The sequence below is a fragment of the Protopterus annectens genome, chromosome 5.part1 (assembly GCF_019279795.1).
Source record: "Protopterus annectens isolate FY-2018-M chromosome 5.part1, PAN1.0, whole genome shotgun sequence".
NCBI classification, from domain to species: domain Eukaryota; kingdom Metazoa; phylum Chordata; order Ceratodontiformes; family Protopteridae; genus Protopterus; species Protopterus annectens.
Window position 1 is genome coordinate 804145833 of NC_056736.1, and position 16814 is coordinate 804162646.

Here is a 16814-nt window from a genome sequence, read left to right on the forward strand (position 1 = left end):
ATGCTTCCCTTGGTTCAAGAATAATAAACAGAGCAATACTCTAACCACTTTTAAGGCAACCTTGACAATTAGATGTATGCTTGTAAATTATACCATGACTGGCTAGTACTTGACCATTAAGAGGCTGGAGAGCCCTTGTGAGTATGGGTATTAAGATGAAGATTTTGGTATATTGATTATGACTTGTAAAATCAATTTATGATGGATACTGCCTACCTTCTTTATGTACCTAAATATCTGTTTATTTAGGATGTACCTACACTTACTCAGCATATCTGGCATGGCTTCTAGTGGTTGAGTATGTAATGCCTGCCTGCCATGTGCTTGTAAGATACTTGAACTTTGCAGAAGCCTTCTGAATCTTCAGAAAGAGTGGAAAAGCATACAGAAACATTCCTGTCCAAGGAAAAGAAAAAAAAGTATCTGTTTTTCAGGCCTTCTTGCATGAAGTCCTGGAGAAGAATTTTGTCAACTGATTGTTGCGCATAGAAGCAAAAAGATCTACTTGAGGTTTTCCCCACAGTTGGGTCAATTCCTGGATACCCACTGATTCAATTTCAATTTGTGAGGGTTTGTCCTGGTCTTGCTACAGAGTTGTTACAGTAAGATGGCTGTAGATTGAGAATGCATTGAAAAGGAATATCCCAGTCTGCCATGGCTATCTGCACAGAGTTAAAGATCTGGTTCATCCCTCCTTGCTTGTATACTGCATCACTGTGGTGTTGTCAGTAAACATTTGTGGTGGTCCTGGAAAGCACAGTTGATTGAGAGAGCTAAGAGCATTTATAAGCACCATCTCTTTGTTTGATTTTTAGTCCATCTTCTGTTTCAAAGACCATGTACTTTTATCTTCATAAACTGTTCCCAAAGTAAAGCCCAAGGCATGTATTGTGACCTACTGTGCTGTAAAATGGAGAATGGGAGTTTTGGATTTTGACAAATTTGGTGTCTCCACCCCAAAATCTCTCTTTTCACAAAGCCTATATCTGGAACCTGGAATGTCAGGGGATCTTCAATGTCAGGACCATACAGTCTTCAGATACCTTTTTTTTCTCATGTGAAATCTTGCAAGAGGCATCATATGAATGATGGAAGCCGCATGATCCAAAACCCTGAGAAATTCCCTGGCTGAGACAGTATGAGTGGAAAAACTCAGAAATTGAGCTATATGCAAATCTACTTCTTCCTCTGGAAAAAAAAAGCTGTTTGAATTGATGTAACTAGGAGACACCCCAGCAAAACAGTTCTGTGAGAAGGAATCAGACAAGATGTTTGCATGCTCTCCTGGAATCTCAGTCTGTTTAGGAGATCTCTTATTAGGGTGAGAGATTCTTGACACTTTGAAAAAGACTCTGCAAAGATAAACAAGTTATCTAAGTATGGGAAAATGTGAATATGTTGCAGTCTGCATTAGGTTAACACAGTAGCTAGATTCTGTTGGAATATCTTTGGAGCAGTTGTTAGACCAAAGGGTAATGCAGAGAATGGATAATGTGATCCAGACACAGAAATGCTAAAGAAACATCTGAAATATGGATATATAGGAATGTGATGAAATGCATCTTTTAAATCTATGGTCAGCAAAAAACTCAAATGGGAAAAAAGAGGTTGCAAGTTGTGAAGGGATATCATTTTGAACTTTGGCACTATCATAAACATGTTGAGAAAGGAAAGACCAAGAACTGGTCTCCAGAATATTCCATCTTTGGCACCAGAACATTCTTTAATAAACCCTTCTTCTAACTGAGGAAGGGGGACTGCTTGTATCAATCTGTGAGACAGCAGATGCTGAATGACAGAAGGGAATGGAGGAGTTAGGCCTGGTGGATGGTAAAATCCCTCAAAAAGTCTGAATGTTATCTGTGGCCAGAGAAAGGAAGGTTCACACTTTCTGGAAGGATTATGGGCTTGCCGGGGGGGGAGTCCTAAGAATAGTCATTGAGGCTTTTTTGGGTGTCTTTTCTTCTGATGGGTTTCTTCCTTTCTTTTTGGACCACCATACCATTGCTTTTTAAACATGTGTTTACTATCAACTTGCTGGATCTGTTTATCTTGCTTTTTACAGAAGATTGTAGGAGTTGAAAAATCTAACAGATCTCGTGAATCAAACTCTGTCTTTCATCACAGTTTTTTGTGGACCTCTGCAGCAGATGGCCTAAAAACTGAGAATTTAAAATTTCATTTTTGACATCTTTTGGTAAATTTAGAGAAGGCAACCAAGCACACCTCCTCATAACAGTTCTAGATGCAGCTGCCCTGGAAGTGACATCGGCAAAATAATAAGTCCATTTCAAACTGTGAATGGCCATTTGAGACACAGAAAAAAATCAAGTTACGCATAGCAGGTTGTTCCTCAGAAGAGGAAACAGATGCCATAATTCTTAACATTGTGTACCTGACAGATGAGAATTCTAAAAAACAAGTGTTGCTGAAAAATGGACTTCTCTCCTAACTGTATCAAAAAATGTTCCTATCACTGCTGAAGAAGACGGATTAGTGTTTATCCAATGTTTAGTAGCAACTGAGTTCACTAAAGAAATAGCTGATTGGTCTGAGCTGCGGTGAGTGTATAACGAACTTACAAAATTGAGGAAATTTATACAATCTATCTGCTTTCTTGTCGCAGCAAACTGGCTATCAGGCATGTTAAAGGATGTGACTTAAACTCTTCCAGTGCTAAAAGAAAAGAAGGAATTCAGGTAGGTTATAGAATTCCCACTTGTAATAAATCATGTTACTTTTTCAGTGACAGTGGAATAGTATTATGCTCCACCTGAAGCAACTGATTCAGTCTGAAAATGGTTCAGAGAAAGGGTCAACAGCCTGAAATAATTCCTGGGCAATACACAATAAATTACTCCTGTCTAAAGTGACTGAAACAGGAGAAGAAATATTTCTAAGTTGTTTCTTTTTTATGAGAATCTTTGAAGAGACAGGCCCACCTTTGCTAAGAAAAATCTCTCTTAGGATAGGCATAGCAGTCTAGCTATGCAGATTGACATTACCTGTCCCTTCTTTCAGGAATGTCAAGAGATGCTCCTCCTTGCCAACGAAAGGCACTCCAAGAGCTGCAGTAGGTGCGTCTAACCTCTAGTCCATTGTGGCAGTTGAGATTACACCAGAGGAAACCTGGAAAAAAGATGAATTTGTTGGATGAACCATTAATGGCCACAGCAGTCACCCATCTGTGGCTGAATCACTTCGGCAGTAAGCTGTGTTGGCAAAGGCTGTTAGCATTTTTCTTACATGAAGATGGAAACTAGTAGGTCATTCTATGATTAAACCAAGAATATGACTTATTTCCAAGGAAACCTGGTTGCAGTAGTCAGTAAAACAGGTTAAGCTGTAAGAGTTACATTTACCCAATAAAAATACACTAAAAGGCATTTTAAACACTTACTCCAGCCCACAATGGTAAAATAACGCAATTATTACCAAAGAAAAAAGTAGTTTTAAATTAGGTTTAACAACCTTTATACCTCAACAGATCAACATAACCAGACCGGTCTGGAGGAACGGGTCTATATCACATAGTCGAAGTTTTATAACTTTGAACACGAAATGTACGAACCATTCCATTCGAAGTTACAAAACTTTGACTATGAATAAAAAAAAAAAGAAGGAAAAACAAAATAAATTGTTGTAAGAAGGGGGCCAAGCCCCCCTGTACCCCCCCAACTCCCTGCTATTTAAATATACCAACTCCGAGATCGCACCTCATTCAACAGAATGGAAACCTCCCCTTACGGAGATTTCCATTGAAATGCTCAAACTTGTACAAGATTGAACTTATGGTCTCAACCATATGAGGTTCGAACTTGTACAAGTTCGACAATGTGATAGGAACCCTGGAGGAACAGGTACATATCCCAGAAGATATCACTATTATGGAGTAGACCTCCCCCTAAACATAAATCAAAGGCTTTTGGTGACTTTGTCTAACTGCAATTTGGATGAGTGGCTGGGAAGTTGGAAATTTACCTAGAACTGTCCCCTATTCTCCTAATCAAAATAAGAACTGCTTAAATGCCATACCTTGCAGTAAAGAACACTAATAGACTGAAAATAACTCTAACAAAAAATAAAAAAATCCACTGCAAATGAGATGTATTTAAATATAGGCACGGCAAGGATAGTGGGTAACATAGCTGGCTGACAAATAGGAAGCACAGCTAAGTTTAAAATGTTCCTTGTGTGATTGTCTGGTACTCACCTATGAACCTATAAACGTAGAAAATGATGTTCCCATTTAAAAGTAATAAATAGTTGTGTGACAGATATTTACAACACTTTAAAGTTATTCTTTCACAGAAAATGTGCAATTTCTGTCATGAAACGTAAAGTGGAAGTTTTTTCCCCAAAGGGAACTTAACTCCCAGCAGTGGAACAGTGTTAGTTGACTGACAATCCTCAGAAATTTTGTACCCTTTTCAAGCACTTTGATTGCTCACTTCTCATTCACCAGGGCCATACATGATAACTTGGTGTAAATTTGTGACCATACATGATAACCTCCATGTAAATTTGTGCCTATTCATTCAGTCATCAACACTTGCTGAAGTAGTGCTTTGTTTTACCTGTATCAGAAATTTATCTCATAAACTGAAAATATGTTGAGTTAGGAAGATAGCCCTCCAGCAAGTCTTATTTATTTGCTGGTGTAGATTTAACCTTTTGACTGACTCAACCTAGACTTTCTTTTTATAGTAATGCTATATTTTGGCCTACCAAAAACTTTTATTAATTTAATTAAGGTCCTCTAATCTAATGTCTGTTCATCTCTATATATTAACAAAGCTTTTTCCTCCAAAATAAGACTGGTGATTGGAACAAGACAAAGGTACCCACTATCTCTGTATTAATTTAATTTGTATATAGAACTCTTATTTCTTCTCATAGCACAAAAAAAATTATGATATACCAGAAATCTATAATAGGTAGATCATACTAAGAGCTTTTGCTGATTATTTAAACCTCTATGTTATTCCACCTAACACCAATTTGGAAAAATGTTGCACTCTATCAATATTTTTTCAAAATTCTCTAACTATAGATTGAATCTGATTAAATCCTCCAAGTTTCCTTTAAATTCAAATTATAATGTAATCAATTACCTTATGGAGACTGAAATTAAGATAAATAACTCACTAAAATATATTGGTATAACATTTGGTCACAATTCCACTCTATTTTATCAAGAGAACCTATTGGAATTACTGGTAACTATTGAGCAAGTTATACTCAGATGGAATAGACTTAAGCTTCCCTTGGTATCAAAGGTTGTTAAAATTAAAATGAATATATTGCCTATATTACTATTTCAATTGAATGCATCCAGTTTGACAATTCAATATAGATTTTTTTAAATGGAGTGCCTTCTGTGTGGAGTCTGCATATCCTCCCCGTGGTTGGGTAGCGTTTGAAAGACATGTGTGCGTAAATGGGCATGCCTTTATTGAAGGTTGAGCGTCGAGCTGGCACCTCGGCATTTCATAAAAATCTACTGCCAATCATTAGTGGACCGGAGTTCTGCTGTGGTGACCCCTTAGTGGGAAAAGCCAAAACACAAACAATCAGTGCAAAATTATCCAAATTCCTATGGTTTCCCAGATCTATAAGAATTAGTTACCAGAAAATGACATCCAAAAAAGTCTTGGGAATTAGACTTCCCTAACTTTAAGCTTTATTGTAATATAATTAATTTTGGTAGACTTATAACAGTATCAGCATATAACCCAAACGAGAGTATTTGGGAGTCCTATCTGTGATAAACTATTGTATAATTATGTAATTAAAAGCCAATACAATCGTAAAGCTTGACCTTTTCTTAACAACAAGAGTATCAGTAAAAATGCACAAATACTTAAAGAATAGGGCAACATCTCTACAAAAAGCAACGTAGTTTCTAGACCTTAAAAATTCATTTATGATACTTCAGCCAATCCATCTTAACCTAATACTAGATTAAATAAATTAATGCTCAATCTCTCTAACTATCCTTTACTTGAGTATAAAACCATCTTAGATATATATACTCACAGAAGACTCTCATTTAGTGACTTGAGAGGAGCTTTGAATGGCCCTAAAAGTTATATTGTAATATAAGACAAATAAGAGAAGTGATTTCAATGTTCCTAGATGACCCTAAGAATGGTGATCAAAATATAAGTGTGTGTAAATTATTATGGACTGCTTTCACCTTATAAAAACAATATCTAATATATATAAATTAATTATATCTCTCAAATATCAAAATTCTATTCTTTACTCTAAACACTGGAATAATACCCATGGTGGTGGTGCTGCGGTAATGTTGTCGCCTCATAGCAAGATGTTGTCCCGTTCGATTCTCAGCTAGAGCATCTTCTGTGTGGAGGCATACGTGAATGGGGCATGCCTTCATTGAAGGATGTGCGTCAGGGCTGGTAACCCGGTATGTAAAAATCCACTACCAATCATTAGCGGATTGGAGTTCCGCTGTGGTGACCCCTAACCAGGAAAAGCTGAAAGACACAAACTCTAAATACTGGAATAATCATAATTTGCCAATCACAGAAAAATCAATAAAATTAAATCCATCCAATTAACTTCAAAATTACTTCCATTCAAAAAACTTTTATATACTCAGTTTATGATTGCAAATAATTTATACCTAACTCCAGATATAATTAAAACTTATTACCCAACACCCTCTCCAAATAAATATCAAAAAGCTGATTTTTTACATATTTTCTGAAGCTGGAAGTGTTTCTATAAACTATGGTGTTCCCTATATGGCTAGAGGAAATGGATATGAGAAGTCCACCCTATCTTGGAAGTTTGCACTTTTATGTATGCCTCCTGGTTTATCAAAACAAAAATTTCATATCCTAATCACTTTTTTCTTACTGATTAAATTGTACTTTGCTCAATACTGGACTGATAGATCAAAAATGTCATGTGATTGATGTAAACAGATTGCAATTAAATATATAACAACTCACAAATTAATAGCAAGTAATCATAATAAATATTCTTTTTTTTTTTTCAAAAAAAAATTTTTATTGGTATTTTTATTTTAATACAATAAAAACCAAACCAATTAAATTATAACAAGAAAAATAACAAGATAAATAAAATACACAGTATACTAATAGAAATCACAAATTTTCAACAATCTTCCCCACAAGCTGTCGTAACAAAGAAAAAACATAATGTAGCTATAATTAAATAGTACTAAATATTAGAGTTAAATTACAAACCACTGAATTAACTCAACTAAAAATAAGGAGAAGTGTATTAACTTTGGAGCAAATTTTTAGAAACAGGGCACTCTTCTTAGGACTCTTACTAATGAATTTGTGAGCAGCCATGTAAGTAAATACCAATGTTTTAAAGTTATTCCAACAAAGCTTAGTATGGTCCAACCAATTTCTAGAGATGTACAATTTCATGAGGGAACATACAAAAACCAAAACATGGGTATCAAATAAAGAAAGAGTACACATAGGTATGTGAAGGATGGCTAACTCCCAACAAAGGGTCGATTTGTGGTACCCCATTTTTTGAAGACGGACATTTAACGAAGTCCATAGTTTGTGAGTATGGTAACAAGACCAAAAAATATGAAATAGATCAGCGTAGGGTGCTGAGCAGCAAGGGCAGGAAGAAGATTTATTGGGGTCAATTTTTGCTAATCTAGCTGGAGTAAAATATGTATTATTGTTAATCATTAATTGTGTGTAAAAAAGATTCTTAAAGGGGGAAAAATTGGAAGTGTTCTTTATGGACAAAAGTTTCTGATTATGTGAAAGAAGAGGATGATAATTATTCCAATAGTTTGAAAAAAGACATGGACTATTATTTATCATAGACGATATAAGTTTATATGAATTAGAAATCATATTCTTGGGTAGAGTAAGATTATGCAAAACAGATTCCAATAAGGGTATATTTTGTCCATTATCAAAAAGATGTATAAATCTAAGTTTAATAATATCTCTCAATTGTCTAATTAACGATAAATAAGTTTTATTTATCTTCAATATCACACATAGGTTAGATAATGATTCTTTATTATGTTTGAGTATATCCCAGACCACCAAGTTTTTAATTTCCGGGAATTTAGAAAGATTAAGGGGGAAGATTATTAATTGTAATATTAGGATTTAGATGTAAGGGTTGAAGTAAGGGAAAGGTTTTATCTAGATTTATAAGTTTCATTAAATTTTGAAAAATAATAATCTTATGTTTTAAATTATTTGAAAGTTTGAGATTTTTTAAGGAATCTTTTAAGAGAAAAGGGAGGGTTTCCGGATTTAAATTCAGGCTTGTAACATGTTGAAACCATATTTTAGACCAGAGAGGATAAGAATTATAGTCTCCTAATTTAAATTTAGAAATACATAATAACCTACTTGCCGCAATAATGAAGTAATATAACTGAAAATTTGGAAGTCCCAATCCTCCCCCCGATTTAGGAATAATTAGTTTATTATATGCAATTCTCACAGATTTTGGATACCAGATAAATTTAGCTAAATCCCTACATATTTTAGACAAAAAAGATTTAGGTATTACCTGATCTACAGCGTTGAATTGAAAGAGAATTTTAGGCAGAATATTCATTTTAATTATAGCAACTTTAGACAAAAGCGATAATTTCAGCTTCTGCCATCTAAGAATATCAAGAGTTATTTTGGACCAGGATTTAAGGAGATTATTTTGAAATGTAGATGAAAGATTATGACTAAAGAAAATCCTAAATATTTGATATCAAAAGTAATTTTAAAAGAAGACAAAGGAAAATACTTTGAATTGTGTCCCTGAGGATTTATAGGAAAAATGTGAGATTTCTGAAAATTAATTTGATAGTCTGAAGCTTTAGAAAAGACCTCTATGGAAGATTCAATCTTATGAAGATCAGTGTTAGGAAGTTGAAAATAAATGATTAAATCATCAGCAAAAGCTGACAAAGAAACATTAGTCTTTAATACTCTAGGAATCATATGGAATGTATTTGATTTTATATAAAGAAATAGGGGTTCAATGAATATATTAAAAAGAAAAGGAGATAGCGGACAACCCTGTCTAGTACCATTAGTTATTCGAATTGGTTTTGATAAAATTTTGTTTATCCATAGGCAAGTCGAGGCGTTATTATATAAAACTTTAATCATGTCTATGAAAGAAGGGGGAATGTTGAAATATGATAAGGAAAGAAAAAGAAACAACCAGTTAACCCTATCAAAAGCCTTCGTCACATCTATTATCAAGGCATAAATTGGATTTTTGTCTTTCTTCAATATATGCATTAATGAATCTAGAGTTAAGGTATTATCCCAAGTATGTTTACCTGACATAAAGCCTGATTGTTCCATGGATATTATAGAAGGAAGAATTTTTCTAAGTCTATTAGCTAAAAGAGAGGCTAAAATCTTTATGTCAATGTTAATTAAAGAAATGGGACGATAATTGTGCGGATCTGATTTGTCCTTTTGATTTTTTAAGATTAAAATTGTTTTCGAAGTATTCCAATGTAGGTCTGAGATACCATGTTTTATTACATAATTATATACTTTTAATAATATAGAAGAAACCAATAATTTATAAGTTTTAAAGAATTTGGCTGTAAACCCATCAGGGCCAGGTGATTTTCCAATCTTGAGATTCGAGATAACCTCTTGAATTTCTTGTAGACTTATAGGGGCTGAGAGCAATTCTCCTTGATTTTTACTTATGGAGGGAATTTAATAGAGTTAAGAAACTCAATCATATTTGTATAGAACTGCTCGTATTTCCATTAGAATATATGTCAGAAAAAAGGTTAGAAAAAAGTTGTATTATTTCTTGATCAGAGTTATACATCTTATTATCAAAGTGTAACCGAGATATCTTAGGAGGTTCTTGATTGTTTCTAATTAATTTTGCAAGACATTTAGATGGAGTTTGTGCCCATTCAGAGTAGGTAGCAATCATCCTTTGTTCAAAAATGGTTAGGTTCTGTTTATGTAATTGAAGTAATTGGGATTGTAAGTCATTTATTAAATCATCTCTCTTGGGATCTACAATTATTTTTTGTTGTTTTTCTAGTACAAGAAGTTTATTCGTAAGTTCAGTTTCTTTATCTTTATATTTCCTTTTAAGAAAAGAGGCTTTATTAATTAAAATACCTCTCATATACGCTTTACAAGCTGCCCATTGTATATCCAAAGGTATATCAGAACTATCCAGATTAAGGGTAAGATTAGATAGTATTTCAGTAACTTCCTGGATAATGTCTTTATTACGAAGTAAATTATTATTAAGTGTCCAATTATTATGTTTAGAGGGAATTTTTTTTATGAATAGGGTTAATGTTTATCGAAATCTTAGAGTGATCAGATACGGATCTCGGATCCAAAAATAGAGCAATATCAAAGTGAGTGAAAAATTCAGAGATTAAAAAGAAGTCCAATCTTGACCAAGATTTGGAGCATTTTGAATAATAAGTGTATAACTCCTCTTTCGTTATTTGGTCTTTTAAAGAAACAGGGTCAGTAAGACTAAGGTCAAACATCAAATCTTCCAAGGCAGAGGAGGATTGAGTATTGTACCAATAATAGGAAGACTTATTAGAACGATCAACAATAGGGTCAATAACAGCATTCCAATCACCCCCGGCTATAATATAATGATCTTTAAAGGTTGCTAAAATATTATGAATTTCTGTAATAAAGATATATTGCTGGGAACATGGGCCATATAGATTAAAAAATATAATAGGTTTATTAATATTTGGAAATTGAGATGTGAAAAAACACCATCTGCCATTTACATCAGATCTTATATTAAGTATGGTACCCTGAAAAGATTTTTTGATAATTATCGCTACACCTCTAGCATTAGAACTATTACCTGAGGAAATAATAAGTTTCACCCATTTCTTCTCTCTCATTCCTGCCCAATCACTATCATACAGGTGTGTTTCTTGAAGGAAACATATATTCGCATATGATTTGAGAATCAGGTGACAAATAAGCGCCCTTTTAGACCTATTTTGCAACCCTCTAACATTCCACGAATCTATATGTAAAGTCATAATACAATAAGCTTAGTTGGGTCTAGTATATATTTATTGTAAAAGAAAGGAAAAACCTAAGAAAGTAAATACGGTGACTGTGTAAGAACCAAAAGCGCTCACTTGTATACGTAAATACATAACTGACTTTTATTTTTAATCTTCTCCTATATTTTCTATACTGTCCTTTATCTATAATCATAAAATGACGATAATAAGAATAGAAAAAGGACAAAGAAAAAAACAAAATACGACAGCAATAAGAATCCTTCCATACCACCCCAGTGCCTACCCACCCCTCAATGTTAATGGAAGGAGATAATATATAATACGACTGTAAAGCTAATAAAATGTTAGCATAATATTTCTTGTTATAACAAAGGATTAAATAACAATTAAATAACAAACTAAAACTCCAACAATATGTACATATATACAGCACAGTATGTTTCCAAGACCCAGCTATGTTAGAACCCATACATACCACCCCCACGAGATCATATCCCGAACAATGAGAATAGCCATAAATAAAAGAAAAAGTAAAAATAACTTATCTAACTAGAATCTATATATAACCTAAATGGTTCATGCAAACCCGTCCAATACATCATGCAATAAGGCATACATTAACAAGTAATACATTAAATATATATTAAATTATATCACTGTTTCTTAAATGTCTCTAGAATGAAGTCCCGAACAATGAACAGTCACTGTAGGACATCTCTTGAAGTGAAGCACATCAGCATCTCAGCAACAGTATCACAAGCAAAGGTTCCGCTTCTTACAGTTAGATGAGAGCCATAATACTCACAGAAATCCACAAAGAGGAAATGTATCAGGAGAATATTCTTCCGAACTAATCAAGACACCTGCACAGTCTCAAATTCCGGAACATCTTGACGCTTACTGGCATCTGAAGAATCATCCATTCTTCTATCTCCTACCCGATTTTCCCGCTTAATAGTTCAGATAAGGTCTTTAACTAAGAACTCACGCCATAACAGAACCAATGTTAAGCCAACAGCAAGGCTTACTTACTTTGTTAGTATATTTGACAGAAATAAGCCTCGACAGTCACAAAAAAATAGTATTTGAACAACCACACATGCTGAACAAAAGATTGCTCGCATAAAACCTTTGCACATTTCAGCACTTGTAGGAGAACAGCATTTCTTCACAACGATAGTGTAAGGCAAACTGACAGATACCCAAAAACATTTTTATAACACTGGATAAGAGTTAAAGGCTTTAATAAAAGCTTCTTTAGCTTCCGACGGAACACTCGCTGAGTACTTAACCTCTTTATATGTAAATAAAAGAACACTCGGGTATCTCATCTGAAACCTTATATTTCTTTTAATTAAATCAGCACAGAAGGGAGCTAGCCTCTGCCTACTCAATTTTATTTGATGTGGCAAGTCTTGAGTAAAAGTAATTTTATGACTGTTCCATAACAATGTTTTTTGCTTCCTTGCTGACTGTAAAATGTTTTGAGCATCCTGAAAGTTCAACAGTTTTGTATAAATGATGCGAGGGGTTTGTGAATCCTGTCTGCGTCTAATTGCTCTATGCGCCCTCTCAATTATTATTTTATCAGCAGTAATACTCGGACCCAAAAGTGCACTGAAAATCTGTCCACAGATTGAAATAAGGTTTTGGTTGTCATATGTTTCAGGTAGCCCCCTTATAATGATATTATTACGTCGGCTTCTCGCTTCCAGATCTGTTAGTTTAGTTTGTAAAGCCTCAATAAGCACAGAATTGTTTTTTGTAATATCAGACACTTGACTAATTTTAAAGTCATTATTTTGTGTTTTTTGCTCTAATGTGTCCACTCTCTGTACTAACTGGTTAATAGATTTAGTAAGACCAGACATTTGGTCAGAAATACCCTGGATAGCATCCTGAATTGGTTGAAGCGCAGCTTTCAAATCTTCGATATGAAGATTTGGTTCAGTTTTTGTTTTGGCGTTTGTTTTATTACCTGAGGAACTGCTATCCAGAGCAGTTTTTGAAGTTCTCTGCCTTTTACATGTGTTGTCTTTCTCAGGAGAAAGGATTGAGGAGATTTTTGCCATGGTATTCTGGGCATCCATATTCTCCGCACTTTCTGACATGACTGGATTCCGATGAACAATACAGAAGTATGGAGCGCCAACTACCAGAAGCGCGAATCCTGTCAGGCACAAAGTTTCTCACACAGGCCTCCTGAATACTTGTACTCCTTATCCCAGAAACAGGATAAACAGGAAAAAAATACAGTTTTTGCCAGAAAACAGACCACCAATTAACTTCAGATAAATTATATTAGTCTCTTGTATCACCGAGTAATAATTACATCCGTTTAGAAACACTTAAGGCTATAAAAAATAAAAGTTAACGGTAGGAGCTCGTGGGTAGGGTGCTAACTAGCCGAACACCATCTTGGAATAATAAATATTCTTATTATGCACAATATTGGAGTAATGCCTCAATCATATTTTACAATAAAATTAAACTCTTATTAGTGAATATAAGCAGCTAGGAGAGTAGAAAAATTAAAAGATGATTTTCATTCTAGTCACCTATTGTTTATTAATATCACTTTTTCATTCTATCAATTTATTTTATAAAAGATATATATATAGGTAATTAGCACTTTTGTATACCGTATTCTTTGTTATGAAAGATGATGTGCTATGTTTTTCCTTTTGTATTCATACTTCTTTTACTGTTGCTTGAGTTTTTAACTTTTGCATTAAAAAGTCTGGCTATTCAATAAAGATGCTGAAAAGAAAAAGATAAAAAGAAGGTTGTATATAGATATCATCTGCTGTACTGCAGGTTACATCTTAGCTATATTATATCTTTTGTTTCATATATGATCCATGCTTGTTAGCCTGGGAATTAATATAGATTAATAATAATCCACATTAAAGTGATGTGGTGGTTAGATGTTAACATTATTGTAGGTCTTCTCCAGGGCATAATGTCAAAGTGCACAAGCAGTTTCCAGTTTCTGACATTCAATTTTAGGGTCCACATTGATTTGGTAAGGCTTGCTTGCTAGGATGATGACATATGTCTATGCAACAAGTATGAGATGGCTGTTAAGTATAGCTACTAGTCTGCTGGGGCAATACAGTAGCCTTTCAGGCATTCTTAGCAACTAAGTTGAATACAGGTTAATCTGCTGTCAGTAATACATGCTCCTGGGCTCCTAAGGCAATAGCTGTAGTCCTAATATAGCATCCGTCAGGCATGATGTAGGAGTTTGTGTGTATGGCAGCTTAACCTCTGCACATAGAATTTGCAGGTTTACTGTGCTGACATAATAGATGCTTACTTTTATGACAATAGTTTAATTAAAAAGCATGCATCACCTTTAACAGCAAGTGAGGAGCATAGCATTCCATTCCCTCATACTGAGTCATCGTAGGATTCTTAGTGAAGTTCACTGCAGTTAGTGCATTTAGGTCACACATCAGGAAGAGAAATTGTAGTTATGCAAATATGTTGTACATATTATGTGTGAAATATGTGCACATTTAAAAAAGAAGTAAGAAGGGTGGTGTAGACGCTGAAATTGCCACATAATTTTAGAGCAGACAGGCAAAGCTATGACACAGTACTAATGATCTTGATTTATTTCTAGTGAAAGCTGATCCAAGGCAAACATAGGTGTAAGCCTTCCAGGCTAAAATCAAAGGGAAAGGAACCTGGAATCTACACTAATGCGAACCATGTTGTAGGAAACTGGGAGTTGCATCATACCAGAGCACAGATGAGTAGAAAGATCCCCATGTTCAAATGTTACTAGTGCTACTGAAAAGACTGGCTGTCAGTAATAAAATTGAGGCTGTTTGGTGTAAAGTGTAAAAAAATATGGCTGCAATGTTCATGATTGTTGATGGATTTAAGAAATGGTGATGCTGTTATATTTTCCTGGTTTGTGTCTTTAACTAAAAATAGTATATATCTTGGCATGATGAGGTTAATGTAAGGTTTTTGTTCATGAATATTGCTCATGTAGAATGCTACTTAATTTGTTTTGATGTAGGGTAAGGTGATACTCTCTGGGTGGTGGCCTTCATGAGTTCTCATCTTGTACTAGCTGTTTGGGATACAGATCGCAGAAGTAGTTTGCTCTGTGTTACTTGAACCTCAAGTTTGTACAAGACCTTGAGAGATAAGTTAAAATAGAAATGCGTTGGAGTTGCAGGAGTGTTTCACAAAGATAGTGATGTGGGTAGACAGGTCTGGAAGTATGCAAATAGCTTTAAGGGTAATTGTTTCACAATAATGGCTATATGCTTGAGTAGCACAGTCAGTTAATCTTTCCAGACTTTGTTCAGGAAATCTGCATAATAGAATATCAGGTTTATGACTGCAGTCCATCTGGACTAAATGTTATGGACCCAAAACTGTTCAGTGTAGCAGGGGTTCACTTGCTTGACGTAGGGTTAGGGGTGTTTAACTTTCCAATCAAGGTGGTGCTAAAGGACTTGAAGGAGAGGAAATATAGAGGGAATGAGTGTAGTGTGTATAGCAAAAAGATAGGGTGCAGTAAAATGAGCAATATTTAGATAAGTTATCCAGGAGGACTACTTTATTTCTCTTTGTGTTCTGGAGCAGAGTATGTGTTTCAGCCTGTAGTTTAGAGGGAATAGCACTAGATCCCTTGTCTGACAAGCAGATTCCATTGAAGGCCCATGTGGATCTTTGTGACAACAAGTTAGCTGATGCTGCCTATAAGAGGAAATGGAACACAGTTTGTGTGAAGTTTGCAATGTGGTTGCTGGTTGAAGGGTTTAGCTTGGTAGGTTATGGAGAAGACATACTTTACTTACCCTTATATCCTGGAATACAGTGACAGCTCACCCCCATTAGTCAGGGAATTAGAAGTTGATTCCTCCTGCTCTAATAGACTGAAGTCAATAAGAACCATGTGGTCACATGCACTAATAACTTAGCTGACATTCTGTATGCTACAACCAAATAGGCTTTCACAGAATAGCTATACTTCCTTGAAAGGGAAACACATAGCTTGTTTGGTATTTCTTTCCATAAAATATGTGGATGAACCCTATTATAGTTATTAAACAAATAAAGTGCTCATAGGGATAGAGTCAGCTGACACCAGCAGGTGATGTGTGTGTGTGTGGAAGTATACCCATCTTGAAAGGCATGTTCAAAGGGGAAAGCTGTAGTCCCCAAACAGTAAGTGAGTCACTAATGCAGAAAATGACAGTTAACCAGTCTGACACTTGTGTACTTGTGTTTTGTGGTAAAGTATGATAGGAACTGTGAGCAAACAATGCATTGCATTGCAGAGACTGCACTGGTTTTGGCATAGAAACTATTATACGGTGTGCATAATTATAATCTATGACATTCCACTATGACTGTCTTGTAATGATATGCAGATCTCTATCAGGTGCTGCTGCTACTGTTTTTATGTGCTACTATATTCTGGATCTCTGTTCTTGTGAGCAAATTGTTTTGTGCCATCCTTCTGGAAACTGCTATTAACCCTGCAGGGGCACTGGTGGGTGGGATGGGTCTGATTGTCTGAGCAAAGGTTGGCACCCTGCTGCCTAATGGTCATTTTGTGCAACATGGCACATACAACAAAAGTCTTGTTGATGTTTTAAGGCTGTACTGCAGTTTTATACCTGAGGTGTCAAGGTATCTGAACATATTCTTGAGAGGTCCAGGTATACATTGGACCACAGTGGATAGAAGCACAGAGTCAACAGTTTGTAAAAGAAGAACTCTGTTCACCTAATATATG